Source organism: Camelus bactrianus, chromosome 4 (genome assembly GCF_048773025.1).
Source record: "Camelus bactrianus isolate YW-2024 breed Bactrian camel chromosome 4, ASM4877302v1, whole genome shotgun sequence".
NCBI lineage: Eukaryota > Metazoa > Chordata > Mammalia > Artiodactyla > Camelidae > Camelus > Camelus bactrianus.
Window position 1 is genome coordinate 31,470,564 of NC_133542.1, and position 27,857 is coordinate 31,498,420.

Here is a 27,857-nt window from a genome sequence, read left to right on the forward strand (position 1 = left end):
ATCTCTTCTGTTGCCTTTTTAGCCTCTATTTCTACTCTGATCATTGTTTTTCCTTTCCTTCCTTCTACGTACTTGGGGCTTTGCTTATTCTCTTTCTAGTTCCTTTAGGTACAAAGTCAGATTGCTTGAGAGTTTTCTTGTCTCTTGAAGTAGATCTGTCTCACTATACATCCCTGTTAGAATTGCTTTTGCTGTATCCCATATATTTTGGTAAGTTGTGTTTCCATTTTCCTTTATCTCAAGGTATTTTTCTAATTTCTCTTTTGATTTCTTCATTGACCCATTGGCTGTTCAGTACTGTGTTTTTTAATCTCTGCATATTTATGGTTTTTCCAGTTTTCTTCTTTTCCAGTTTCTTTCTTTATTGATTTTCTGTGTGGATGATCTATTCATTGATACAAGTGGGTTATTAAAGTTCCATATTATTACTGTGTTTCTGTCACTTTTCCCCTTTAGGTCTGTTAATATTTGTGTTATGTATTTTTGTGCTCATACGTTGAAGTGTGTGTATTTACAAATAGTATATCTTCTCTTTGGTTAACCCCTTTATCATTATGAAATGCCTTTCTTTGTCTTTTATTATAGTAGTTGTTTGAAAGTCTATTCTGCCCCCGCCTCTATATAAGTGTAGCTTTCCCAGCTTCCTCTTGTTTTGTGTTTGCATGAACCATTTTTCCCTCCCTTCGCTTTTTTAAGTGTGTGTGTCGTTATATCTAAAGTGAGTCTCTTACAGGCAGCATATAGATGGGTCTTGTTTATGTGTGCATTCAGCCACTCTGTCTTTTGATTGAATCATTTAATTCATTTATATTTTAAGTAATTATTGATAAGTATGTACTTACTGCCTTCTTGTTAATTGTTTTATGGCTATTTTGTAGTACTACTCAGTTCCTTTCTCTGTTGCTTTCTTCTCTTGAGGTTTGATGACTTTTTTTGGTGTTATGTTTAGATTCCTTTCTCGTTACTTTTGGTATATACCGTAGGTTTTTGCTTTGTGGCTATCATGAAGTTCATAACTAACAGCCTGTGTATATAACATTCTATTTTAAGTTGATATCAACTTAAGTTTGAATGCATTCAGAAACTACAATTTTTTATCCCCTTCCCCACGTTTTATGTTTTTAATGGCATATTTTACATTTTAAAAAATTTGTGTATCCCTTAACTGATTATTATAGTTGTAGTAGTTTTTTCTTTTTTCTTTTTTTTTTTTTTTACTATTTTTGTCTTTTAATCTTCATATCAGCTTTACAAGTGGTTAATCTGCTGCCTTTATATTTACTTTTACCAGTGAGATTTATACTTTCATATATTTTGTTGTTGTTGTTATTAATTAACGCCCTTTTCTTTTTAGCTTAAGGAAATCCCTGTAACATTCCTTAGAAGCCTGGTTGAGTGATGTTAAACTCTTTTAGCTTTTGCTCATCTGGAAAACTCTTTTTTCTTTTAAATTCTGAATAATGATCTTGCCACATTGAGTATTCTTGGTTGGAAGTTTTTTTCTTTCAGCACTTTAAATATATTGTGGCACTTCTGGACTACTGCATAGTTTCTGCTGAAAATATGCTGGTAGTCTTATGGGCATTCCCTTTTATATAATGTTTTTCTCTTTCTGCTTTTTAGATTCCCTCTTTGTCTTTAACTTTTGATATTTTAATTGTAATGTGTCTTGGTGTGGGTCTTTTGGGCTTCATTTTTTTGGAACTCTATAGATTTCCTGGATTTGGATTTCTGATTCCTTTGTCAAGTTAGGGAAGTTTTCAGTCACTATTTTTTTATATAATTTTTCCTGCCCCTTTCTCTCTTCTTCTGGGATCCCTGTAATGTGAATGGTAGTCTGCTTGATGTTGTCCCATTGGTCCCTTAAGCTATCTTCACTTTTTAAAATTCTTTTTCCTTTATGCTACAGTCTGTGAGTTCCACGACCCTTTCTTTGCTACATGTTGTCTGTTTGAACCTCTCTAATATATTTTTCAGTTCATTTATCCTGTTCTTCAGCTGTGTGACTTCTGTTTGGTATTTTCTGTGTCTTTGTTGAAGATCTCACTGTGTTCATTCTTCTCCCAAGTTCAGTGAACATTTTTATGACCATTATCTTTTACTCTTTATCAAGCAAACTACTTACCTCCATTTCATTAAGTTTTTTTTTTTTTTAAGTTTTTTGTTGTTCTCCTGTTTAAAATATGTTCCTCTGTTTCTTTATTTTGCTTGACTCTCTGTTTGTTTCTCTATGTTAGGTGAAACAGCTACCTTCCTTCTCTTGAAGGAGTGGCCTTGTGTTAGGTGAAGAATCTTATCTTTCAACCTTGCCCTAGGTCTTGGTTGTCTGTTGAACCTTTGTGATTGTCTAAACAGCTTGATTTATTCCTGATAGGTCCCTATTGTTGAGGGTGTGCCTTAAATCTGTCAGTGTTCCAAAGAGAAGTATCTCAGTCAGCACCTAGTTTTAGGCTTTTGGGAAAACAGACCCTCAGACAGTAGCTTTTAAAGGATGCAGATAAATACAGTCTTGTGGCACTATCTTGTGGCATAAACCCTACCAGCCTCCAGCACAGGTAACCTGGCCAATCATTTCAAAAATCAGGCATTCAGACTTGTCTATGAGCTCTTTTCTGGGAGGTACTGGCGAGCTGTAGCAAGGCCAAAGGAGAGCACAAAGGTGGCATCCTCCCGCCTGTGTTCACTGAGAGCATCTTTGTAGTCTCTAGGTACGAGGCAAGCCTCAATTCTGCCCTTCAGTCTAAGGTTACAGGACAAGTATACTTTTTACAAAAAGATTTGGGGTGTGTTTCAGTCTGCAGTTTGTGTAATGTGCTTTGAATGATAGCCTGCCAGAACTGTTTCTCCAATTGTTACAGTCCTTTGGAATCCAGGAATGCAAATCCCCTGGCCACCAGAGCCAGGTGATCAAGGAGTGTCACCTGTTTGTACTGCCCATGCCTGCCAGCTTTAGTGAGGCAGCAGGAGAGGAGAGCTCAGGGCTGGGGCATGCCTGCCAGCTTTTGTGGAACCACGGGAGAGTGCAGGGCTGGGGTGTGCCAACTCGCTTTTGCAGGGCTGCAGGAGAGTGCAGGGCAGGGTGTACCAGCTGGCACCATCATGGAAAAGCGGTTCTCACCAGATCCTCCGGACCCCAAGAGAGCCCTGACTGGCCTCTTCCCCCTCTGGTATATGTTTAAAACTAGTGAATGAATCTTCATATGTAGTCTAGGCATTTTCAAACTGCTCCTTTTGTGCTGGTGCTCAGGATGAGTGAGTCTGTGCTCAACCCCTTTGAGAGAGGTTCCCTGTAGCCCTTTGGGTCTCCTCCTTTTTCAAAGCCACGTGTTTTTGAGGCTTGTCTCTTTGTTGCAAGTTCTAAGGGTTGGGGTGCTTGTTCCAGGGCGCGAACTCCTCACTCCTTAGGGGGAAGCTCTGGATTTGTGAGATCCCTCCTGATTGTGGGTTGCCGTGCTGGGATGAGGTTTCTGGTGAGACCACGTCTCTGCCTCCACTACCTGCCTTGATGTGGCCTTTGTACTGTTTGTTGTGCAGCAGTTGTTAGGCTAATTTTTAGGTCTTTTTCGGAGGGAATTGTTCCATTAGCAGCTGTAGGTTTGGTTTGTCCATGGGAGGAAGTCAGTTCAAGATCTTCCTACGCCACCATCTGGGACTGCCTTCTTCCATTTTATTTTCTAATATGATAAATGGATAGACATAACTAGTTATGTATTGCAGCCCATTCTTACCAGCTTGAGAGGGCCAGTGTTCATCCCTTCTTAAATCTTTATTCAGATGTCACAGTCCTAGCTTCAAAGTAGCCACATTCAGAGTATTTACACTATGGAAATGAGTTGAAATTACGACTTTGTCATTTTTAAGATGAGAGGACAAAAAGCTGGCTGTGGTGCATGACTATATATAATACACATAAACTGAAGTTCTTCTGGGTTCTCAAAAATTTAAGATCTAAAAGGGTTCCAAGACCAAAAAGTCTGCTAATTATAAATGAACTGCTGGTAGTTACTTTACTGTACAAATTTAACACCAAAGTCAGCTAATGTATGACAAAGACATTATCAGCCAGGTGCTTTGTCTTTAGAGCCACTTTACCAGTTTTTCCTACAGTGCTTTCCAGTAATATTAGCTCCGTAAAGTGACTTGAATTCACAAGGTATGTCATATCCTTTGTGGTTCTCACCATGCTAACTAAGTTCATGGCTTAATTGCTTATTAACAGATTAGAGGCTCTCAGTAACATAGGAATAAGAAAAGTGTCTGGGTTTGAGTAGTTAGAGAAGTCTTTAGGGAGGAGGTAAATCATGAGATCTTAAGTTTTTGGGGAGGTGTACTGGCTGTGAGGAAGACGTTAAGCACATGTGAAAGGTAGAGGTAAGGTATGATTTTGGTGTGAAAAGTTTGATTTTTTTTTAGGAAATAAACGGATGGAGTAGTAGAAAGAAAAATCAGGCAAAGGATTTTGAACCTAACTGGATAGAGTATAACCAACAGCATACATTTTTAAAAAGTGGATCAGATGTTAAGATGAAAGAGGTCCTTTAGAGAAATTAATCTGGCAGGTCTGTGTAGGTTAGCAGGGAGTCTGAAACCAGGTAAACCTCTTAATCATCTGAAAGGAAGTATAGGGTGAAGAACCTGGGATATTAATCCGGAAGTACCTTGGTTAGAATCCTTCTGCCACTCGGTCACTTTTGATTGGATAAGATGAAGATAACTAGCTGTGAGGTTGTAGGTAGTAACACAAAGGCTGTGAAAGAGTTTAGTACAGATCAGATGCCTGGTACTATGCTAGGACCTTCAGTAGAGGTGTTATCAGTGCTGCTTTTGCTACTGCTACTTCATTGCTGCTCCTATTACAATAATCAATAGTTGATGGGTTATATAAGATTGGAGCTGGGGAACCATCGGTGGAAATAGGGTGTAGAAACCAGGCCCATGCCTACCACTAACAGGTACAAGAATACAAATGGAAGTTCACTCATTATTTTTTTGAGTATTTAAATGCTGGAAATCAGCTAGCTTAATTAAATGTGCTATTTCCTCCTAATTTGACCAGTACAGCTTTATAATGAGATGGATTACCATTTAGAATGTTCACATTTTTCAGTAGTTCTGCTCCAGATCATAGTGGCCAAGGGGGAATTGGCCTTCTGTCTCCGCTTTCTTTTCCTGCATTGGGTATGGGGACCTCCCCATATCCAGGGCTCTTTGCAGTAGCATGTGCACATACCCATTCCCTGAGCAACCTTGCCCACCCCCTGCAAGCTATCTCTTGACTATCCCTTGGGCCTAGAGGTGGGTATGCCTGCATCTCCTATCTGCCCTGGGAACTGTGCTCTAGGGCTCTGCGTGGGAATTTGGGATCCTGAGAATCTGCTGGGGTAGAGTCCAAAGGAGGCAGAGGACATGCCCTGGACTCTGCAGACTTCTTGCTTCATGAGGAAGTACCTGGCCAGAGGACCAAAGTGGGTTCTGTAAAGTGCAAGGCCCAGGCAAGGCCCCTTTTGCCTGGTTGAGACCAGGATGGTGCTAGGAGGGGTCATCTGACATGCGTGACAAATCAGTACCCCTAGTTGTGGGGTGTGAGAAAATGAGAGTGGAAAAGGTGAAAGATTGCTGGATACCAGAATTTAAAGCCACTGAGAAAGTTAGTTTAGTATGTGGGAGCAGATGAAGTGGGGCCTGAATGCAAAACAAAACAAAACAAAACAAAACAAAATAAAACTGTGTTTTGCTTGGCACTGAGTACCTAATCAACTTCTAGCGTATTGCCAGGCGCATAGTATTGACCCAATAAATGTTGAAGGGCAAGCTGAAGGTATTTTGATTATCTGTGCCAGAGATGAGAAGAAAGTCATTGTTGAATATAGAGAGAAACAAGAAGAAGTTCTTGTGGGACCAGTGTAGGGTTTTGAGGGAGGGACCATCTTGCTGTTTTTGGCTTGATAGTGTGTGAGCTACTTGTGTGTGAGGACCATGTATATTTGATATTTGTATGTGTAGACCTAATATAGCTGGAATTCTTTCTTAAATGAATAATTGAATTACAGTATGTGAGAATGGTGTTTAAGAAATGAATGAATTTTAAAGTTAAAATGACAAGTGGCTAAGACAAATTTGTATCCTCAGTGAACTGGTATAGAGGCTGAGGAACTTGTAATAATTCAAGACATGAACAGATCCTAAACAGCTGTGTTAGTTTCAGCATGAGGTGGTGAAACATGTCTTCAAAGAGATTTTACTTGTAATCTGTTTGGAAAGGAGTAGAGGACACAGATTAACTGTAGACTAGCTTGAATTTTCTTACTTGATGTTTACTCAAGTTTGGTAGTTGGAGAAAAGAATCAGAGTTAAAAAAGAGTAGGTAGAATTATCTTTGGAACATCTAAATGCAGGTATGTGTAACTCATAGTCATTCTGTTTACAATTGTTATAAAGTATTGTTTAGTCACTTAGTTTATAATAAACATGTACAGTAATACCTTATGTCAGAAAATATATTTAATAATGATAAAAAATTAACAAAAATCTAACAATAGTGTTAAAACTGCCAAGTTCTTTTTGAGAACTCTGGTGTGTTAATTAGTGTAGATTATTGCATTCTTGCTGTATCTGACGTGTAATCACCTAAATACACAGCAAACACCTGTGATTATTTTAGTGATCCTTGTCTTGTCTTGTTCAGGGTAACCCCCAAAATGTGTATTTAGACTGTTGCCTGTTCATATATACTCAGCTGTGCCTGTTTGCTTTGTTATTTTTCTAAGTTTAATGGACCGACATAAAAATTTATGGCAACTGTCACTTAATGTTACCTTTACCTTTAAAGAAAAAAAGAAAACAAACAAAACTAAATCATGCCAGGCAGCTATGATGCTGTTTATAGGTGACTAAATGATCAGAGTACTTTGTACTAAATTGATCTTTGATGTCATGGGCCAAATTTAGGGCAAAAAAGGTATGAACATATATAAGCAGTATACTTAAATGCATTTTTGTATATCAGTGTTATTCTAAACCTGCTTTATTAGCCAATAAAAATCATTAGTTTGGAATTAACCTTGCCCATTCTCGTCGGAACCAAGGATTTCTTTCTAAAATTTCCATAAAACTGAATAATCATGCATATCCTATTAATTTTCTCCAGTTTGTAACCTGTTTATGTATTGTTTTTGCTTATTTTTAAGAAATGAATCTTATTTAATTATTTTTAAGGAATGAGCAAAGGTATGTCAACTGCTAATCCATTCTCCCTTTTGCTTCTCCGTATACAAGAAGTTAGCAGGTTGCTTTCAGAATTGTTTGGTCTCTCATCTTCACAATTTAAAAGCACACTTTCTTTCAAAGAATTCTTCTCTTCGTTATTTTCCCTCACTTATATTTTTCCTGATTATTAGATTAATATGTTTGCTTGAATTCTAATTTTTTGAAAAACAAAAGTTCTCTCTCCTTTTCTGTAAAGCAAAGCAGTATCTTTTTTGGTTAAATTAAGAAGCTTTAAAAAATATAGGTACAGTTATGCAAAGGAATATTTTAAAGATAATTCATTTGTATGGCAATTAGTATTTATCCACAAATTTAATAATTTAAGATAATCATATAGCTTCTAGATATCAAAGAATTAGTTTTTAATATTAACCTAATTTTTCTTGCTTTTAATATTTTAGGCCACTTGGTCATTCTGGCATTTTATGGTAGAAAATACATTGAGTTTGGCTCATGGAAAGAATATGAGGTAATTGATCCATGTTCTCTATAAATTATGAACTAAATGTACACAAAACATAGTCCTTTGATATGTCAAATATGGGGTCTCATGTCTGAATTTTTTCAATACTTTTTTTAAATATGGGATTTTGAGATAGGTTTTTTCTTTCTTGATGGTTGACAGTAGCTAACATAGGAAGGAGCTTTATTTTCTTTCACTACTTTTATATATTTAAGACAAAACAGTATTAGAACTGTCCTTTACATTATGTGGTTACAGTTTCTATTTTTAAATGCTTTGGGTAGCTTAGCTCTCTGTGGGGAACCACAAGAGAACTACTCCGTCCCAGCCACCTCCCCAGCTTGCCCCAGCTAGGATTAAAGACGTGCTACACTGCAAGGTACCACCAGCTAGCAAACACAGTCGATAGGGTAAATGGTGAGAAAGAGCACCGAGGCTCCTGTGATGTGAATTTCTAGGCACTACGCAGGGTGGTCTAATGAGAACACAAGGAGGAGATTCGTGTTAGTCTTTTCCTGTCCATTTGGCACCCTTGTGTTGCCTGGGTTTGGCATTCTAAAATGGCACCCAGCTAATTTCATATGCTGCATTCATTTCCATAGTTGTTTCATAGATGACCAAGCATCAAGCCTGTACTACAGTAAATTCATACTGGAGATAGTAAAGTGTATAGCAGCTATCCTTATAAATCCAGCCAATGACATGTAGCATGAGGATCCATGGGTATTAACTATTTGGTAGAATACTTGGCTAACGTACTTCTGATGTCATAATTGCCCTGCTCAATAATAGGTTGGTTATGTAAGAAGGTGCAGCAGTTTGGTGTGTGAACTTCTGCTTCTACTACTACAGTACTTTAAAGCGAGCTTTTCCACTGGCATTCAGAAAGGTGAAAAGAGCCGAGCTGGCGGTGGGAGGGTGGTGGGAGGGGCGCCAGAGGGGTAGCATGAAGTCTGAGTATATGTACGCTGTTCATCATCATTGGTCTTTGAGATTATGTTTGAACCCAAATTACTTCCTCACCTTTTCACTTAGTTGAAATACAACTGACATGCAGCCCATTCAAGATGATAAAACATTGCTGTTTTAAACATTTCTTCGGCCTTCAGGTTCTGTGGGAAGATAATCACATGATCTGCTGGTTAAGAGACTTAACCAAGACTCAAGAAATAAGCTGGAGCTATTTTCTCCATTTCAAACCTGTGGTTTTACAGAAGACCACCTACCACAGGGTATACCAAAAATCTCCCTATACATTTTCCAAATTATTTTGTGGGTATAAGGTTGCAAGAAAGGTAAAGTAAATAGTTTTGTGTCTAAGACCTTTGTAACATGATTTATAACAAAAACTGTGCATTTACTTATAGGAGTTATAATTTAAGAGCTGTAATCTTTATCACTGGCAGTATGTTCTAAAAGACTTTGTGCTGACTCAGGTAGTTTTTAGTAGCTATTGCAACTTTATCATAGTTCTTAAACCATTTGAGTTGTCTGTATCAAACATGTGATTCTGATAGTCGTTTTCCTTATCATTCATTTTTCATGACTGAGGGCGTCTGACAGGGACAGTCATACCTAATAATTGTGAAAGCTCGTATGGGCCTGGAGAAAAGTTTCCATCCATAGTGTACTTCTGTTAAAAGTGCTTGCAAATAATGTTTATTAAAATAGTTCAGAGGGAAAAAAAAAAAAAACAATGGGTATTTTGGTGGAGTTCTTCTCTTGGCAAAGTAGTGGGAGATGAGCTTCACTTGAATTATCCTGAGAAGCTACTGGGAACAAGTCTGTATGTGCCTATCCTTCTCACGTTTCCCTTTTAACCTGAAGGACTTCTGTGGACTTCCTTTCATTTTGATAAACTTCTTTGTTACATGTGAAATAAACAAGGTGTCTTGGGAAGGGGAGTGGCAGGGAAGGAAAATATTTGTTTTTTCTTACTGCATAGAATATGGGACATTAATTATAACATACCTTACATTTACATCATGGATTACACTTTTTAAAGTTATTTTGTGTGTGTAGCATCTTATTTAACTTTCCCACTAGTCAGTTATATGCAACGATACTATGGATGGGAAAACTGAGACCAAGAGAGGTGAAGAAACACCTTTGAAAACAGTTACACAGCAAGTAGGTGGAAGATCTAACATGTGAACCCAGATCTTGTGACTCTTACTTCAGTATTCCTATCCACTGTATTAGTACTTTTCAAATTAAGTTTTCTAATCAAAACAATTCTTCAGGAGCCACCTTGGGGAATGTTGGTGGCTGCAAAGCAGGTCCATTTTTGTCTCTCTATTGGGGCTCTTAGTAGAATTTCACTAAAAGTAGGATTTCAAAGCCACTGCTCTGTACTGCTTTTCTTACCATGTGCAAGGACTATAAATTAGAGAAGCAAATTATATCTCTCTATGTGACAATCAAGTCCATAAATCTCTTTTCCAACTGGTATTTTGGATCTTGAAACAAGAATTAGACTGTTGGCATCTTCCTTACTTCCGTTCCTTGTCAACTAACATTTACTGAATATGTACTGAGCACAATATACAGGATACACAAGTTACTAGCTTTTTATCAGGGCCACTGATAGTTGGTTTTAAAGGAGTAGTATAAATTTAAAATATAAATATAAAAATTAAAATAGAAACTGTCCATATTAAACATATCATATCTCAGTCATAAAGAGACATTAAGTATCATCATTTTTATACAATTTAAAATATTGCTTGTATTTAATAATCCCATGCCTGGTAGTTACTAAGCATATTTATTTTTAACAGTAGTTTTCATAAGCTACTGTCTGTGTATAGAGCCTTCAACATTCTAGGTTATAGCAGCATTTATGAGTAATGCTAATAGTGTCCAGGAATGATTCCCTCATCATATTATAGAATTCTAGAGTGTTTGATAATAATGGATTCTAAAATACGTTTTCACCTTACCCAAATATGCATTTAAGCCTTATTGTATTGTAACAATCAATGAAATTACATATCTGCAGATAGACAATAAATTTCATCAGTGGTTCAACAGAAACATCATAAGATTTTTATATGGTTAAATATTTAATAAGGTTTAATAATGGTTAAAAGTTAATCACAAATTCAAGATAAGAGTAATTGTTTAGACTCAAATCATAGCATTCTACACATTGAATATGTGTCAACAGTTTTGTACTTTTTTTATTTAAATTTTTTAAAAATTGAGATACAGTTGACATACAATATTATCTAAGTTACTGGTACACAACATAGTGATTCACAATTTTTTAAGGTTATACTTCACTTACAATTATTATAAAATATTGGCTGTATTCCCTGTGTTGTACAGTATATCTTTGTAGCTTATTTATTTTTTTATGTTATACTTTGTACCTCTTAATCTCCTACCCCTCTCTTTTCCCTCCCTCCTCCCCTCTCCCCACTGGTAACCACTAGTTTGTTCTCTAGATCTGTGAGTGTCTCTCCTTTTTGTTATATTCACTCGTAGTTTTATTTTTTTACATTCCACATATAAGTGATATCACTTTATCTTTCTCTCTCTGACTTATTTCACTTAGCGTAATCCCTCTGAGACCATCCCTATTGTTGCAAATGGCAAAATTTCATTCTTTTCTGGAGTATTACTTTTCTTAAACTTTGCCACTGAGCTCTTAGTTTAGAGTGCTAAACTAATGATGTTCAGTTATTTTCTCCACAGTTCGTTTTGGGCAGGGAACAGTTGGAGAGGCACTGAAAAGGGCAGCAAAAGGGTACTGACAGGAGAGAGGAAAGTTTCAAGAAGAAGAAGAAAGACCTTAAAATCTGTTTTAAAATTTATTTGTAGTTCTCTTTATTTTTTGTTACAAACTTTCAGCTAAAATCAATAACGGAGCAAAATGACAGGTGTGTTAGAGCCTTAAGTTATCTCCGTGAAAGCCAGACCAAAGAGAATAAGCTTGAATTATAGAAAGGATGATTTTTCTTTGTCATAAAGAAGACACTCCCTAAAAGTTAGTGGCAATAGAGGGATATTTGGGAGGTCATACCCTAGAAAGATCTTTAAGACCAGAATGGTTATTTATTCAACTAAATATATGATTTATCCTTGAAGTCTCTACCATGCTGAAGGCTCTTTGATTATAATTGTGCTAATTGCTTGGAAATGAAATGCAATATGTATATAAATATTCTCTCATAACTAAATAGGATACCTGTAGCTTATGTAAATCCTTATATTATTTTTCAGAGATAAGATAAAAATTGCAAGTACATTTCAAATTTGGGATTATAGAAAGAACTAAAATGCCCATAATCTGAGAGATAATATAAATTCCATATTATTATGTACAACTTAAACATACTTGATAAAAACACAAAGGAAGGCAATCATTAGTCAAGAATGTGAGAATGAAGCTATTTCCTTTGGCAAGGTGGTTTAGTACAAACAGCTCATGGGTTAATGACTTAGTCAAACCTGAGGTTAAATCATGGTTCACCCACTTATTAATTCAGTATCTTTATGTAATATGAGGATAATAACTGCTGCCTTGCAGCCTTGTAAAAATTAAATAAGGGTTATATGTGAGGTACACAATCCAGTTCTTGGTACAGAGCAGTGCTTAATAAGTGATACAGCATATCTTGGAGATACTGCAGGTTCGGTTCTAGACCCCTGCACTAAAGTGAGTCACACAAATTTTTTGCTTTCCCGTTGCATATACAAGTTGTGTTTATTCTATAGTCTAGTGAGTGTTCGGTAGCATTATGTCTAAAAAATAATGTATAGACCTTAATTAAAAAACACTGCATTGCTAAAAAAATACTAGCCATTATCTGAGCCTTCAGTGAATCATAATCTTTTGGCTGGTAGAGTACTGAGGGTCTTGCCTTCATGTTGATGGCTGCTGCTGGTCAGGGTGCTGGTTGCTAAAGGTTGCACTGGTTATGGCAATTTCTTAAAATAAGGCAACAGTGAGATTGACTTTTCCTTTCACAAACGATTTCCCTCTAGCATGCAAGGCTATTTGATAGCATTTTATCCACAGTAAAACTTCTTTCATAGTTGGAGTCAATCCTTTCAAAACCTTGCCACCACTTTTTCAAGTTTATGTAATTTTCTAAGTCTTTTGTTGTCATTTCAACAATCTTCACAGCATCTTTGCCAGGAGTAGATTCCATCTGAAGAAACCTCTTTGCTCATTCATACTAAGTAACTCCTCATCCACTTAAGTGTTACCATGAGATTGCAGCAATTCAGCCACATCTCCAGGCTCCACTTAAAAATTCTAACTCTTGTGCTGTTTCCACCACGTCTGTGGTTACTTCTTCCACTGAAATCTTGAACCCCTCAAAGTTATCTGTGAGAGCTGGAATCAACTTATTCTAAACTCCTGCCAGTGTTGATATTTTGACCTTCTCCCATGAATCATGAATATGCTTAATGGTACCTAGAAGGGTAAATACTTTCCAGAAGCTTTTCAGTGGACTTTGCCGAGATCTGTCAGAGGAATCACTATCTATGGCAGCTATAGCCTTACAAAATATATTCCTTAAATAATAAAACTTGAAAGTTGAAGTTACTCTTCGATCCATGGGCTGCAGGATGGATGTTATGTTAGCAGGCATGAAAACAACCTTAATCTCGTTGGACATCTCCATCAGAGCTCTTGAGTGACTAGGTGCATTGTCAGTGAGCAGTAAGTAATATTTTGAAAGAAATCTCTTTCTGAGCAGTAGTTCTCAACAGTGGGTTTAAAACATTCAGTCAACCATGTTGTAAACAGGTGTGCTGTCAACCCAGGCTTTGTTCCATTTATAGAGCACAAGGAGAGTAGATTTAGCATAAGTCTTAAGGGTTGGATTTTCAGAATGGTAAATGAGCATTGGCTTCAACTTAAAGTCACCAGCTATGCTCGCCCCTACCAACAGAGTCAGCCTGTCCTCTGAAGCCTGGAAGCCAGGCATTGACTTCTCCTTTCTACCTATACAAGTCCTTTATAGCTATACAAGGCTGTTTTGTCTACCTTGAAAATCTGTTGTTCAGTGTGGCACCTTCATGAATTACTTAGCTAGACCTTCTGGATCACTTGCTGCAGCTTCTACATCAGCAGGTGCTGCTTTGTTCACCTTTCACTTTCACACTGCTGAGATGGCTTCTTTCCTTATGTCTCATGAACCAACCTCTGCTAGCTTCAGACTTTTCGTCTACAGCTTCCTCACCTCTCAGCCTTCATAGAATTGGAGAGTTACTCTGGGTTAGGCTTTGGCTTAAAGGAATGTTGTAGCTGTTTTGATCTTCTCTCCAGACCACTCAGACTTTCTCCATATTCCCATTAAAGCTGTTTCACTTTCTTACCATTTGTGGGTTTCCTGGAGTAGCACTTTTAATTTCCTTCAAGAACTTTTCCTTTGCATTTATATATTGGTTATCTGGGCAAGAGGCCGAGCGTTTGGCCTGCCTTCAGCTTTCCACATGCCTTCCTCACTAAACTTAATCATGTCTAGCTTTTGATTTAAAGTGAGAGATGTGTGACTCTTCCTTTCACTTGAACACTTTGAGGCCATTGTAGGATTATTAAATCACCTAATTTCAATGTTGTGTCTCAGGGAATAGCGAGGCCCAAGGAGAGGGAGAAAGATGGGGGAACAGCAGGTTGGTGGAGCAGTCAGAACACACACAAAGTTTATTGATTAAGTTTACCATCTTACATGGGTGTGGTTCATGGTGCCCCCAAACAATTATGACAGTAACATCAAAGATCACTGATCACAGATACCATATGCCTGTAGTTCCCTTCGTTTCCCCAAAGGTCTTAATATTTCTTTAGGGGTCTGGAAAATCAGTAAAATGGGGAGGGGTAAAGGGGCAAATTGAGTTTCAGTCCTTTGGGAGATGAGGTTCAACATACTTCTTGCATTTACTGTTTAACTGCTCAAATTTTACTATATCTTGCTGTGGTCGACAAGAACTTAATTGCTTTTTTATATTAAGGAGACACCAGCTTTGATCTTACCTTGAGGAAAAGCTTCAATATCAGACCCACTTTTAGAAAGAAGTCATACAGAGTTGTAAGTAGGAAACCACATGTGAAACAGAAAATATTAAATGTCTTCAGATTTTAATTTCTGGAGAAACTCCTTTTTATCAAAAGGAAGTAAATGTTTACTTAAAAGTTCAGTGTGACAGATGTATTATTTTCTTGCAGTTTATGATCAGTCAACTCTCATTTTGCTTTAATTAGCATAATTGTCTTAGGTTCCCTTCTGGCCACTACTCACCCCATCCTTCCCTCCCCACCCCTTATACCTCCCAGCTATCTTGCATAGTCTTTTATCTCATTTAGAAGCTAGTTAACATTTTATAAAAACGACCAGTATTTATTAAGTACTCCCTATGTGAGGAGCACTGGGGTACGTACTTACACTCGCACAGCCCTCACGGTGTCTCTCTGTGGGAAGTAAGTAGTGCAGATCGATGATTCCTTATATTCACTTCTGAATTTCAAAAGGCTCTGCAAGTAGCCGGTTTCCCTAAGTTTGCGGCCATACCAGTTTAGCTGTAGAGCCTGAACTAAGCGAGATGAGGCACTCAAGGGTCTTTATCCAACTCTTGGAACATTTACTGGTTTGGCCACAGACGTGTCAATGTGGATGATCATGGACTGCCGCCCTGCATCCACCTGCAGCGTTAGGTATGGCATTGCTTTCTAAAATTTGAAAAATTCTGAGTCACGTGACGTATCTGATCCAAGGGCTTGGAATAGGGGGTTGTGAATCTGTTTCATTATTCCATTTTATAGATGAGAAAACTGACGCTAGAAGATGTTAAGTAAATTACCGAGATTTGGGTGGTACGTTAAGATGCGAAGTGAATTATTCAGGTAATGCGTAGTAAAGCCAAATTTAAACCCAGCTGTCTTATACCAGAGCCCATACTGTTAAACCACAAAACTCTTGCCACCCGGTTGCCAAAGCAAGACTGAGCTTAGTTGGCACGTCTTGAGTTGACATAATTACTTGTCTTTGCTAATAGAGGGAGACATACACCTAAATAGCTGTAGTGGAGGATAATCTCCTTAGAATTTGCATGTGGGTGTGGACTATTAAGCTTTTCTACTTATTTTGGGTATAGACATGTCTGGGTATAGACATGTCTGATCATAGAATTCCCCTAGGTATAATAGAACCCAGCCGCAAAGGCCTGTCTTGAGTTAACGTAGAAAACTGTCTAGTTTCTCCATTGTTTGTCCTCATTATTTAATATTATCTATATCTCACTAAGCACTATTAATTGTTGTTTTGACTTTTTTCAACAAATAATTATTTATGTAGTAGGCTAGAAATACAACTTTTAATGAAAAAATCATGGTCCCTGTCTCAGCAGGGACACTGCTGTCATTTCTGGATGGGACAGTTCTTGGGTTATTCTGTGTTGCAGTATGTTTCAGCATCTGTGGGCCAAAATGGTATTAGAACCACTGTCCCTCCCAGTCACTATGACAACCAAAATAACCCCAAAGGTTTCCAAAGTCCCCAAGTGAGATGTAGTGTAGTTGTCTGTCTCGGTGTTGTTCAGACTCAGCCCTGAGGACAGTAGCTGCCCACTTGTCCATACACTATCCAAGCTGAATAGTTGATTTTAAGCATTTCTTTTTCTAGAATCCTGATTTCATGCAAATAAATGGAGCTGAGAGATCTACAAAGTAAATAACTAAACTGCTTATACTCTGGGTACAGTGACTAAACTGAAAAGCAAGATTAGCTGTGGATAACCTTACCAGAGGCTAACTGAAAATTCTCCTTACACTATAAATAATGAGCATAAGTTAATCAACTCCAACTTTATATACCAAGATGATGTTGTATTTTTTGAGCAATAGAATCTAAGTCTCTAGGATTTTAAATGTACAAGTTATTTCTCAAAGACATGTAATATAGCACATTTATGCTAAGTATATTTTGTAGCACTTAAACATGTCTGCTTTGCTTTTATTTTTTTTCACTTTTAAATATCTATTTTTATTGATGTATAGTCAAGTTTACAATATATAAAATAGATAAATAAGTTTGCTTTTATTTTTTAAGTGAAATTTTTAACAAAATTATAAATTTTAAGTCATTTTAAGTAGAGACAGCTATGAAAGATTTATGATTTGAATTTGTCATTTGAAAGAGGAATAAAAAATTTTCAGTAGCCACATTAACTGCTTTTTAATCAGTATTTTATATCAAAAGTAATAACATTTGGAAGTTTATAGAGCCTCAGGCTTATGACAGTCGATGTTATTTTAAATGAAATTAATTTTATTGTATTATGATTACAAAGGTTATTTATACTTAGTATAAAACATTAAGAAAATACAGAGAGGTACAAGAAGGGAGCAAAATTATCATTCTGCTCAAAGCTTACAACACATCTGCTGACAAGATTACTGTCACATCTTCTCAGGGTTTTTCTTAATGAGCACGTACGTGCTCACTCTGGCATTCTTGGGCGTGCTTCTGGTCACACATGTATACTCTCCCTTACAAACACAGAAATACGCACTTCCTCTTAAAAATTGGGTCATGCAATTTGCTTTTTAACTTTGACATGCATATCTTCATGATAACGTTTTATGCATTTTTATTGGCATTGTATGAATATATCTACTTAAGTAGTTCTCTGGCTAGACATTTAGGGTGACATCCTGTATTTTGGTTTTACGATTAATTATTGTATGCACATCTTTGTGCAGCATCCAATTGTTTATTTGAGTTTTTAGGAATGGAATTGCGGGGTAGAAGGCTGGGTACATGTTCAGTATTTTTATCAGCCACCAAATTGCTCTCTAGAAACGTCATGCCATTTTATACTTCCAACAGTAGCGCTTTAATGTTTCATTTGTTTGTGTGCTCTGTGATACTAGGTGTGATCAAGCTTTGTAAATTTTTTTTTGTATTTTTGTCACTCTGATAGTTGAAAAAAACTCACTTGTATTGGCATTTATTTGATAACCAATGACAATTAAAAAAAGTATTTAGCCATTTGTATTTCTTTTGTTGATTGTCTTTATATCCTTAGACCATTTCTCTATTGGGCAGTGTTTTCTTCTTTAAATTTCAAGATTCTTCATAATATAAGGATATGTATTTTTATTTGTGATTCATACTGTACGTATTTTGCTATTTAACTATATTTGATAATTGTCTTTATGTTTTAGAGATATTTTAGTATGTAAATGTATCACTTTTTTTCAGTTGGTATTCCTAGATTATAATGTGACTGTTACAACTCATGACTCAGTAGATAGATTAAAGATTAGATGTTTAAAAAAATGAAGATACTTTTCAGATTGGAAATCATTTTGCAGATGAGGAAGGTGATGAATTGCTCGTGTTAATTAGATATGTTTGCTGTGATTACAGTTTCAATGGCTGCATTATAAGAATAAGGGTTTTGAGAGGGAGTTAGTTTGACGCAGTTGAAAGACTTACTTTAAGCCAGATAGTCCTGTCTTTGTTTATTTTTCTTTAATTGAGATAATGACAAATACTTATCAACTGCCTACTATGCATTAAACATTCATAATGAATTTTTCACTTACTAGCTGTGTGACCTCTAGACAATTTCTTGACTCAGTTTATTTTTTGTAAAAGAGAGATAATAACTACTTTGTTGAGTTATTGTAAGGGCTAGTTATAGTTTACCTGAAGTATCTAGCATCACCTGATTAGTCAATGATAAATTATAGTTAGTGTTTTTAATTCTTGATAGTAATAAAACATAATATAATTTTAGCCTATTATTATATATAATATCATTACTATGGAAGTAGTTTAGCATATAGGGGTAATTAACTATGATTATTATAGTTTTATTAATAGAATGGAGCCAAGCTAGGTTGACTATACTTAGGATCCTGTCAGATAAGTAATACTTCTTTATATTTGTATAGCAGTTTTGTTTTCAGAGCTCTTTGTCATTTCTTGTTTTATTTGCTCTCTACAGCCTTTCTGTAAGATAAACAGAGCCTGTATAATTTTACAGTTGGGGAGCTGAGGCTTGGAAAGAGACTTGTCCAAGGTCATATGGTTTATAAGTGGTTAATCAGGTTTATACTTCCTTCCACCTATAATTAAGATTCTCACTGAACCTAGATCAGCTCTCAGAATGGGAAGGAACAGAAAATAGAATCTGACTATAATGCTCAGTCTTCATTTAGCTAGCTTTAGTCATTTTATAGTTTCTTGTTGCTCCTATTCTAGTCATCTGAGCATTGGCTTTAATGTTTTGGTAGTCTGTTGCGTTGATGGAGGTTACAGTGAACCATACCCCTGGGTGTTCATACCCTTGTGAAGTCCCTTTCCTTTCAATCCGGACTGGGTCTGTAGCTTATTTATCAAACAGAATGCAGCAGACTTAGAGCTTTTGAAGTCTGGGCATAAGCCTTAAGAAGGCCAGATTGCTTTTGCTTTTATGTTTTTGGGGGACCCGAACCATTATGTCAGAAATCTGTCTACCTTCATAGAGACACCATGTGGAAAAGAGGCCTCATGGAGGGAGAGAGAGACAGAGACAGAGACAGAGACAGAGATAGAGACAGAGAGACAGAGAGACTGACTCCGAGATTACGTGGAGATTACGTGGAGACAGAAGCCCAGCTACTCTAATCCTAATATTCTAGCTGAGTCCAGTTCCCACCTGCCAGGTAAAAGCAATTGTGTGAGTGACCGCCAGCAAGCTGAGCAGAACTACCTAGTTGAGCTCAGCCCAGATTGCAGAATTAAGGGCAAATAAAATGGTTGTGTTTTTGTTTTTTGTTTTGTTTTGTTTTTTTTGCGCAGTAAGTTTTGGGGTGGTTTGTTACACAACAGTAGGAAAGCCAGAGAAGCATGACAGTGTTCTTGAAAACAAAAGTCTTGCTAAAGGGTGTTTACCTTTCTTGGCCTGTTTTGACAGTTTTGGCCTTTCTCTGGTTTGCCAATGTCAGGCAGTGCTGAAGAGAGATAATAGTAATGAATAACTGTTCTCCTTTCCAGAATCTCATCTTGCTGTTCCTTAACTACGCAGGTTTGGCTGATGCTTGGGTAAACCTGAAGTAAGCCCAGTGTGTCTGTGCTGAGTCCCTTCAGAGGAATCTCAGGAGATGGGGTTGCTCCCTGTGTTCAGGTCTCTCATTCGTCTTCTCTAATGAATTTCCTAGTCCCAGTCTTTTATGGCTCTTTTTATCACTGTCAGAGTTGAATTAGATTTGGCCTAGGTCAACCAACTAAGACAAGGTGGAATAGTCTTTCTTTCTCACTTGAACTGATTTCTGTTGTCCAGAAAAGACTTGAGAGGCCTTTTGGGGTTAAGAGAGTAACTAAGATGAGGAATCACCTTTATTTCTGATCATGCACATGTTACTCAACAGGAAAGATCTAATACAGTGAGACATTACTCATGCAGTTTTCCTTATTTTTCCCTCTCACAGATCAATTTCTTCCCATTTAACTATAAATATTGCATTTTTATAACTAAAAGTTAGAAATTTTAAGTAGTTTTATAATTTTATTATAAAATTATAAAAATAAAAAATTGTAAAATGTTTTGTAAGTTTCTACTAATGATAAGAATCAGTGATCTAAAAATTTATAAGTATAATTTTTTAAAAACAACTTTGTTGTTAAAACGCTTCTTTTATTTTAAAGTATATGTGAAGATAAATTAAAAATACTACAGAGCTTGGTTGGCTTCCAGATTGCTGGAGTGAGGGCCTCAGTATACGCCCTCTCCCTCTAAAACAAGGAAAACATAGGCAAAACAGTGAAAATCAACCATTCCAGAAACCTGGCAGTTGACCACAGCCAGAGAATGACCTGAAAACTGTATGTCCAAGAGAAAACTACTGAACCTTGGGAAGACGTTGGAGTCTGTGACATTTTAACTTGTGGCCACATCCATCTTCCCTCCTTCCCCAGCTTTGTGGTATAGCAGAAGCTGGCAGTGTTTCAGGCAGTGGAGAGATGTGACCACTTTTGGAGATCCATTAAAAGCACCATCCCTAGAGTACAGTTCATATTTTGTCCAAACTTGCAGCTCCGTGGGGAAACTCAATTCTCAGAGAGTGGTTGGCTGTTGATTTGACTCAGAGCTCAGCTCAGTTGGGGGAAGAAAAGGCCTACCCCCAGGGCTTTGCTGAAACAATAGCAACGGTTGGCAACATCTCCACAGCTTAAGGCAGTGATTTCACTTGGGGCAAACAAGAGCCTGGCCAGGAATTTAAAAGAAAATCCTGGAGGATTAGCCAACCACAGGGAACCTTGAAAAGCTCCAACATATTCCTGGATATCTAAAAGTTTGCAGGATGTGCAAGGCTGTGCATATGCCCAGCAAGGACCTGGGAAAGGAGACAATCACCTCTGGCTCATCTTGCGGCTCTGGGCAAACAGGAAGTGAAAGCTGGGGCTGTCTTATAAGCTGCCTGAAGTTTGAAGATTTGGCTTCTCACAAATTCTTTTGGCAAAGGGTGACAGACATATATTCAGGGCATTTAAGGAAATCTGACCAATCGGTTGACCACTAAACTATATTCTGATCTAGGTATGATTCTTAGGAAGGCAGACTTAAAAATAAAAACAAGAACTTAAAAAAATCTGGAATAATAGTCAGTGGCCACATAATGCAGGGGATACAAATTTGTTCATGAAAGTGCTAAACAAAGAAGTAGCACCAAGAAAAAGAACAACAAAACTAGTGATAAAAAATCTTGGTGGGGCAGTGTGGAGGATTCTAACACCAGAATTGTTAAAATATGTTATCTAAAGTGTCCAGTTTTCAACACAAAAAATACGAGTTTTGCAAGAAATAGGAAAGTATGCTATGTACACAGGAAAAAAAAAGTTTAAAAAAAAACCAACAACCAACAAAAAAGTGTACCCCTGGGAGCCCAGATTTAGACTTAATAGACAAAGACTTGAAGTCAGCTTTATAAACTTATTTAAAGAACTAACTGAAACTGTGTCGAAAGAATTAAAATATGACGTTGATATCTTACCAAAGGGAATATCAGTAAGCATAGAAATTATTTAAAAAGGACTATATAGAAATTCTAGAGTTTAATTAAGAGTATCATAACTGAAATAAAAAATTTACTAAAGGGGCTCAATAATAGATAAGAGTTGGTAGAAGAAAGTATTAGTTTGAAGGTATCTCGGTGGAGATTATCCATTGTGAGGAGTAGGAAGAAAATGAAAATGAACAGAACTTCAAGAGACCTATGGGACACCGCCAAATGTACCACCACACATATGACGGGAGTCCCAGAAGAACAACAGAAAAAATAAATAAATAAATAAATAATGACAAAAAACTTCCCAAACTTGCAGAAAAAGTATTAATTTGCACATTAAAGAAACTTTTAAGTAGGATATACCCATCACAGTCAAATCCTAGACATAGTAGTCAACTTTACAAAAGTGAAAGAGAAATCCTAAAAGCCACAAGAGAAAAATAATTTGTCATATAAAAGGAATCCTCAGCAAGACTGATAGTTCACTTCTTATCAGGAACCATGGACACTGGAAGACAATTTTCCATTTTCAATGTGTCAAAGGAAGAAAACTGTCAACCAGGAATTCTGTTTTTAGCTAAACTCTCCTTCAAAGTTGAAGGAGAAAATAAGACATTTGCAAATAAACAAAAACTGAGAGACTTTGTTGCTAGCAGACCTACCCTATAGAAATGTTAAAGGGAGTCCTTCAAGTTGAAACAAAAGGACACGAGGTAGTAAACTCGAACCTATATGAAGAAATAGAGGACAATGATAAAGGTAACTGCATAGGTATTATGAAAGACATACAAATAAATGCATTTTTCTTTGTAACTTTTTCTGTTTCAAAGAACACCTGCATAAAGCAGTAATAATAAAACTGTGTCTGGGTTTATCACATTAAGAGATGTAGTTTGTTTAACAATGATAGTAAAAAGGAAGGAAAAGGCACAGAGGTATATTGGGGGAAAGTTTTAATTATTATTAATACTAAGTTAGTATTAATCCAGAGTAGAATGTTTTAAATTAAAATGCTAATTGTAAATTTCTGGAGCAACCAACTCAGAAACTAACTCAAAAAATTATAGTGAAAGAAATAACGAGGGAATGAAGAAGGTATACCAGAAAATATCTGTTTAACACAAAAGAAGGCAGGAAATAAGAAAGAAAAGATGTTACAGAGGTCCAATATACTCTTACGGAGTAGAAGTTACAATGTGTGATTTTCGTGTTAAAGAATGTATTTATGTAGTCTAAGGAAATGTTATCAGTAAAAAATATTGGTCAGTGGATCCTCTTTAGGGGCTTAATTTTATGATAGTACCAGATACTTTTCTGTACTATCTGATGATGCCTAGTAGTATCTGGTATGATACTATCAGATACTTATCAATAGGTTTTTAAAATGTAGTATAAGGAAAATGCACCAAAGTTAAGTCATTGTGAAAAGATTCTATTAACCCTAGTTTCTTAAAATGTAGCTTTTGTTTCCCTGGAGATGAAACAGCCAAGTATGGAAATGAGAGATACTCTTTATTTTGTTTCTGGAAGTTTGGGTATGGAAAATTTTGTTCTTCCCCTTCTTCTTAATATGGAAAAAAAAGGATGAGAAAAAGTGCTTTGGAGAATAGAGGAGATCATAGGAAAAAGGCATCTGGAGGAAAATAGACACAGGAAAGGGCTGGCAAAGAGCAATGTTCTGCACAGAGTATTTCAGAAGTCCTGAGAGGTATTTCTCCCTGCATTACCCACATACTGTTGATTCTGTTCTCCGTGGGTGCCCAGCACAAATGAAGATGTGATCTCATAGCAAGGATTGTTCGTCGCAGTTTAAAGATACCACATTTATAATGCCTTACATATGCCTTCAGAAAATAAAACCCATGTTTAACTTTATAGTGTGAAGAAAGTTTAATTATATCAAACAATGTATGTAATTTCCTTGTTATAGGAAAAGTGATTACATTGAATTTTCTTACTACTGATTTAAACTATCATTTAAAAATGCAATTCTCAATCTGTCTTCAGTCCCAGCACAGTTGGAGAACATAGCACAGTGGTATCAGTAATGATGGCTCTCTCAGCTGGGAGCACCTCTCTGGGTGAGGATAAGGAATATTTTTAAAGTCCTGCAAGTAATTCTGATATGACTTACCTCCTTTCTACTATAAATAACAAATTTAAGTCATAGGTTCCTAGAATTTTACCGAAATTAGTGTTATTAAGGGATGGTTGTAATGATTAAAATGGAATCTACTCTTGTGAGATTATTTTGCTTCTAAAGCAATTATAGTGAACCTTTTCAGTAATTTTTCTATAACCTTATCAGAGTTTTCAAGACATGTTTATTCCTAGGTTTTTTTTCTTTAACCAGATTAACCATTTTAAAGTGCATGGTGTTAACTAAATGCGCATCGTTGTGCAACAGGGCTGTAGAATTTTTTAGCTTGCAGAACTGAAGCTTTACACCGGATGAAGAATGACTCCCCCTTTTCCTCTGCCCTCAGCCTCTGTTGACCACCATTCCACCTTCTGTTTTTAAGACGTTTACTGTCTTAGATACCTCATAGAAGTAGAGTCTCACAGTGTTTGTGTGTTCGTGACTGTCTTATTTCACTTAGCGTAATGTCATGTCCTCAGGGCTGATCCATGTTGTAGCATATGAGGACTTCAGTCTTTTTTCAAGGCTGAATAATGTTCCATGGTACAGGCATACCTCCTTTTATTGTGCTTTGCTTTATTGTGCATTTCAGATACTGCATTTTTTTTAGAAGTTGAAGGTTTGGGGCAACCCTGCATCAAGTAAGTCTGTTGGTGCCATTTTTCCAACAGTATTTGCTCACTTCTTGTCTTTTGGGCACATTTTGGTAATTCTTCCAATGTTTCAAGGTTTTTCATTATTATATTTGTTATGGTGATTTGATGTTACTATTGCAAAAAGTTTTGACTCACCAAAGGCTCAGATGATAGTTGTTTTTTAGCAGTAAAGTCTTTAAATTAAGGTATATACATTTTTTAGACTTAATGCTATTGCACTTAATAGACTAGAATATAAATGTAACTTTTACATGCATTGGAAAACCAAAAATTCCTGTGACTCACTTTATTGCAATATTCCACTTATTGTGAGCCAAACGCACAGTATCTCCCAGGTATGCTGTAAGTGTACACCACATTTTCTTTATCCATCTCTTTATTGATAGGCATTTAGGTTGCTTCCACTCCTTGGCTATTGTGAATAATGCTGCAGGGAACATGGGTGTACAAGTATTTATTTGAGATCCTGTTTTCAGTTCTTTTGGATTTATAACCAGAGGTGGGATTGCTGGATCATTTGATAATTCTATTTTTCGTTTTTGTGGACCCTCCTACTGTTTTTCATAATAACTGCATCATTTTATATTCCTATCTGCAGTGCACAAGAGTTCCAATTTCTCCACATCCTCAGCAACACTCGTTATTCTCTGGATTTAGTTTAGTTTTATCTTATAGTGGCCACTCTAACCATTCCTAGATTTTTAACTTACTGCTAATAACATGGTAGGCCTTTATTTACTTCTTACTTTCTAAAGAAACAGAATAGTTATTTTAGGAGACTTTCTATAATTATTGCAAATCTTCATGTTGCTTCCTGATGTCAAATACTAGAATATCAGTTTGGACTAGTGTTCTAAACATGTTAGACTGAATGTGTAAAACTGGACATTTGAGTTCCTTCATACTTCAACAGATATGATCCTCTTTACTTTTGGAGTTCATGTAATACTGCATTACGCATCACCACCTTATAAGGCAGAGATAAGATGCCTCATGTCCATCTCTAGTTTCTAAAATGGTAAGCTTGCTTTCATGGCATCATTATAGCTGTCACTGGGTGCTTGTCTGCTCTTGTTTCCATGGAGTCCATAAATGTCCCATCTTTGGGGGTGTCACTTCAATGTATGCCTAATGTGCTTCTTTGTCTCTGAACATGGTTTTCTCCATTTCGCTCACTCTCCTGCATCTCCTTGTGAATCCTCTGTCCTCCGTTCTCCACAGATTTCTTGCCTAAGTGGAGTTGTATTGCCAAAAACTTTGCTTCCATGCTGGTAGACCAGCTCTTTTCCAGAGAGCTATATTTGATGATCTAGCCATTTAGTAGTAATTATGTACAGCTTATAGATGATGTTTATGACCATATTCAAGACAACAGATAGAATCCGAATAATCCAGCTCATCCTCACAGCTGAGTAAGTTTGGCCATTTTAGATTGACTGGGAACCCAGTCAATGAGGCCGCTGCTCTGGGAACCACACTTTGAGAACCACTGCTTTTTAATTGTCTAAAGTTTTAATCTACACTAGAGAAACAAAGTGTAAGCTGGAAATAATTTGTTATAAATCTAGAGTCAAGAAAGACTTCTTGTTCCAATCAGCAAACCTATACAGTAAGGAAACATGAATAGAAAACTACCTAATGCAAAGATAGTTACAGCGGTCGCATAACAGCGTCAGGATACTGGAACAGTGTTTTGAGTGAAACAGCAGTAGTTGTCCCATGGAAGTTGTTCAGATGCAGATTTGATACTGCTTAGTATTCGTTCTTCAGTGCCACAGCAGCCTGGTCACTTCACCCACAGTGTAAGAGCTGCTCTAAATCTGATGAGAAAAAGAAGTGAATTTTGCTTAAATGCTTAAGATAGACTGATGTTTTTTGCTAGAGATAGGCACTAAATCCACGTTTGAGATGCATAACACAGATTGTGAATCTGTTTTTAAATTCTACCTTGTTGTCTTGAGAAGGGTTTATAAAAGTAATGAGACTTTAGTTTCATGCCAAACTAAAGTAAAAGAAGAACAAAAATTAACAGATAATTATTACTGAATAAGTTTTGAATGATGATTATAAACTAGTGATGTATAAATGTTACATCATTTTATCATTACAAATATTCCTCTAGAGTGTTTTTATCTAGGTGTTATAGATGGGGAAAGTAGATTAAGAAAGCTCGTGACCTGCCCAAGGTCGTTTAGTAGGTAGTAGAGCTAGAATTTGAGCTATGGTCTGCTTAACAGCAAAGCCCAAGCTTTTAAATACTATTTTACACCTTAATATCCGGTGCTTTAACATTCCTGGCCTGCTTTCAGAAACTTCTCTCTTCCTGTCATTTCCAGAGATAACATTCAATAACTTGACAACAGTGACCTTTCTAAACAAATACAGAATGTTACAGAACCAGATGGCCCAAGATTATATTTTATTTTTCTGGCTCAAAATAAATTGCCTGCTCTAGGACGATAAAAGTCCAAAAAAAGACCCTTCTGTGTCCCAGGACTTCATCAGGCCACGTGGCCAACTAGTGCCCTTTATCATGAGCCAGTCAGGAGTCCAGAGCCTTATGTCTTTATACTATAATTTAGATTAGGGCCTAATGAAAGGGCAAGAAGCTGCTTTGCTTAATGAGATCATTCTGGCCTTCAGTAATGGCAGTGCACTTGGATAGAAAGATTCTGAGGAATTAAAGACAGGAAGACTACTACTGTCTGTCCTATTAAGTGGTTGTAAGCAAGGAGAAGGTTGATTTGTAATTTAACAAATTCCCAAATTAGGTATCTTTTTTTTTTTCTGTTAGGATTCAAGTAGAATTTTTCTAATGTTAGAAACCTTGTTCTTGATCTTGATCATTCAAAACCTAGGTGGAAATCTTTTTGACAATCATAGCAAATAAATTTGGAAACTAAATTCTATATTGGAAACATTAAGTTATTATGTCACACATCAGCATAAACATAATGCTTTCCTGAGCTAGTTATATTTAGTAGATTTCATTTGGAGAGACTGGATTACGCAGGGTAGGCGTAGAAATGTTTCAAAGATATATTCAAGCCAACTTGTAATTGCTGGTAAAAATTACAGGGACAAAAGAAACACTGGACTTGGAGTCAGGAGGCCCATGTTTGAGACTCTGCCATTGCTCTGAAGGATACTTAAGCAAGTGGTTTAAATTCTCTAAGGCTCCGTTTTCTCATTTGTAAAATGAGGCCAGAATAATATTACCTGCCTTGTTTCATTACAGGGTTGTTCTGAGGACCAAATGAGGGGGCATGTGACAAAGTTATGGTGATGTACAAATGAATGCTGTGATTGTGACATCTT

The 27,857-nt window shown here is 36.6% G+C and overlaps 1 protein-coding gene across 3 annotated transcripts in view; it reads left to right on the forward strand.

The window, feature by feature from the left end:
* RFX3 (regulatory factor X3) overlaps window positions 1-27,857 on the forward strand; it is a 276,215-nt gene that overhangs the window by 31,776 nt on the left and 216,582 nt on the right. The window contains exon 2 of one of the 3 annotated variants that reach the window (XM_045504958.2): window positions 7,668-7,735. The exons of the other annotated variants lie outside the window; for them this stretch is intronic. The gene's annotated coding sequence lies outside the window, so the exon portion shown is untranslated. The remainder of the gene's footprint in view (window positions 1-7,667; window positions 7,736-27,857) is intronic. 3 annotated transcript variants of the gene reach the window in all.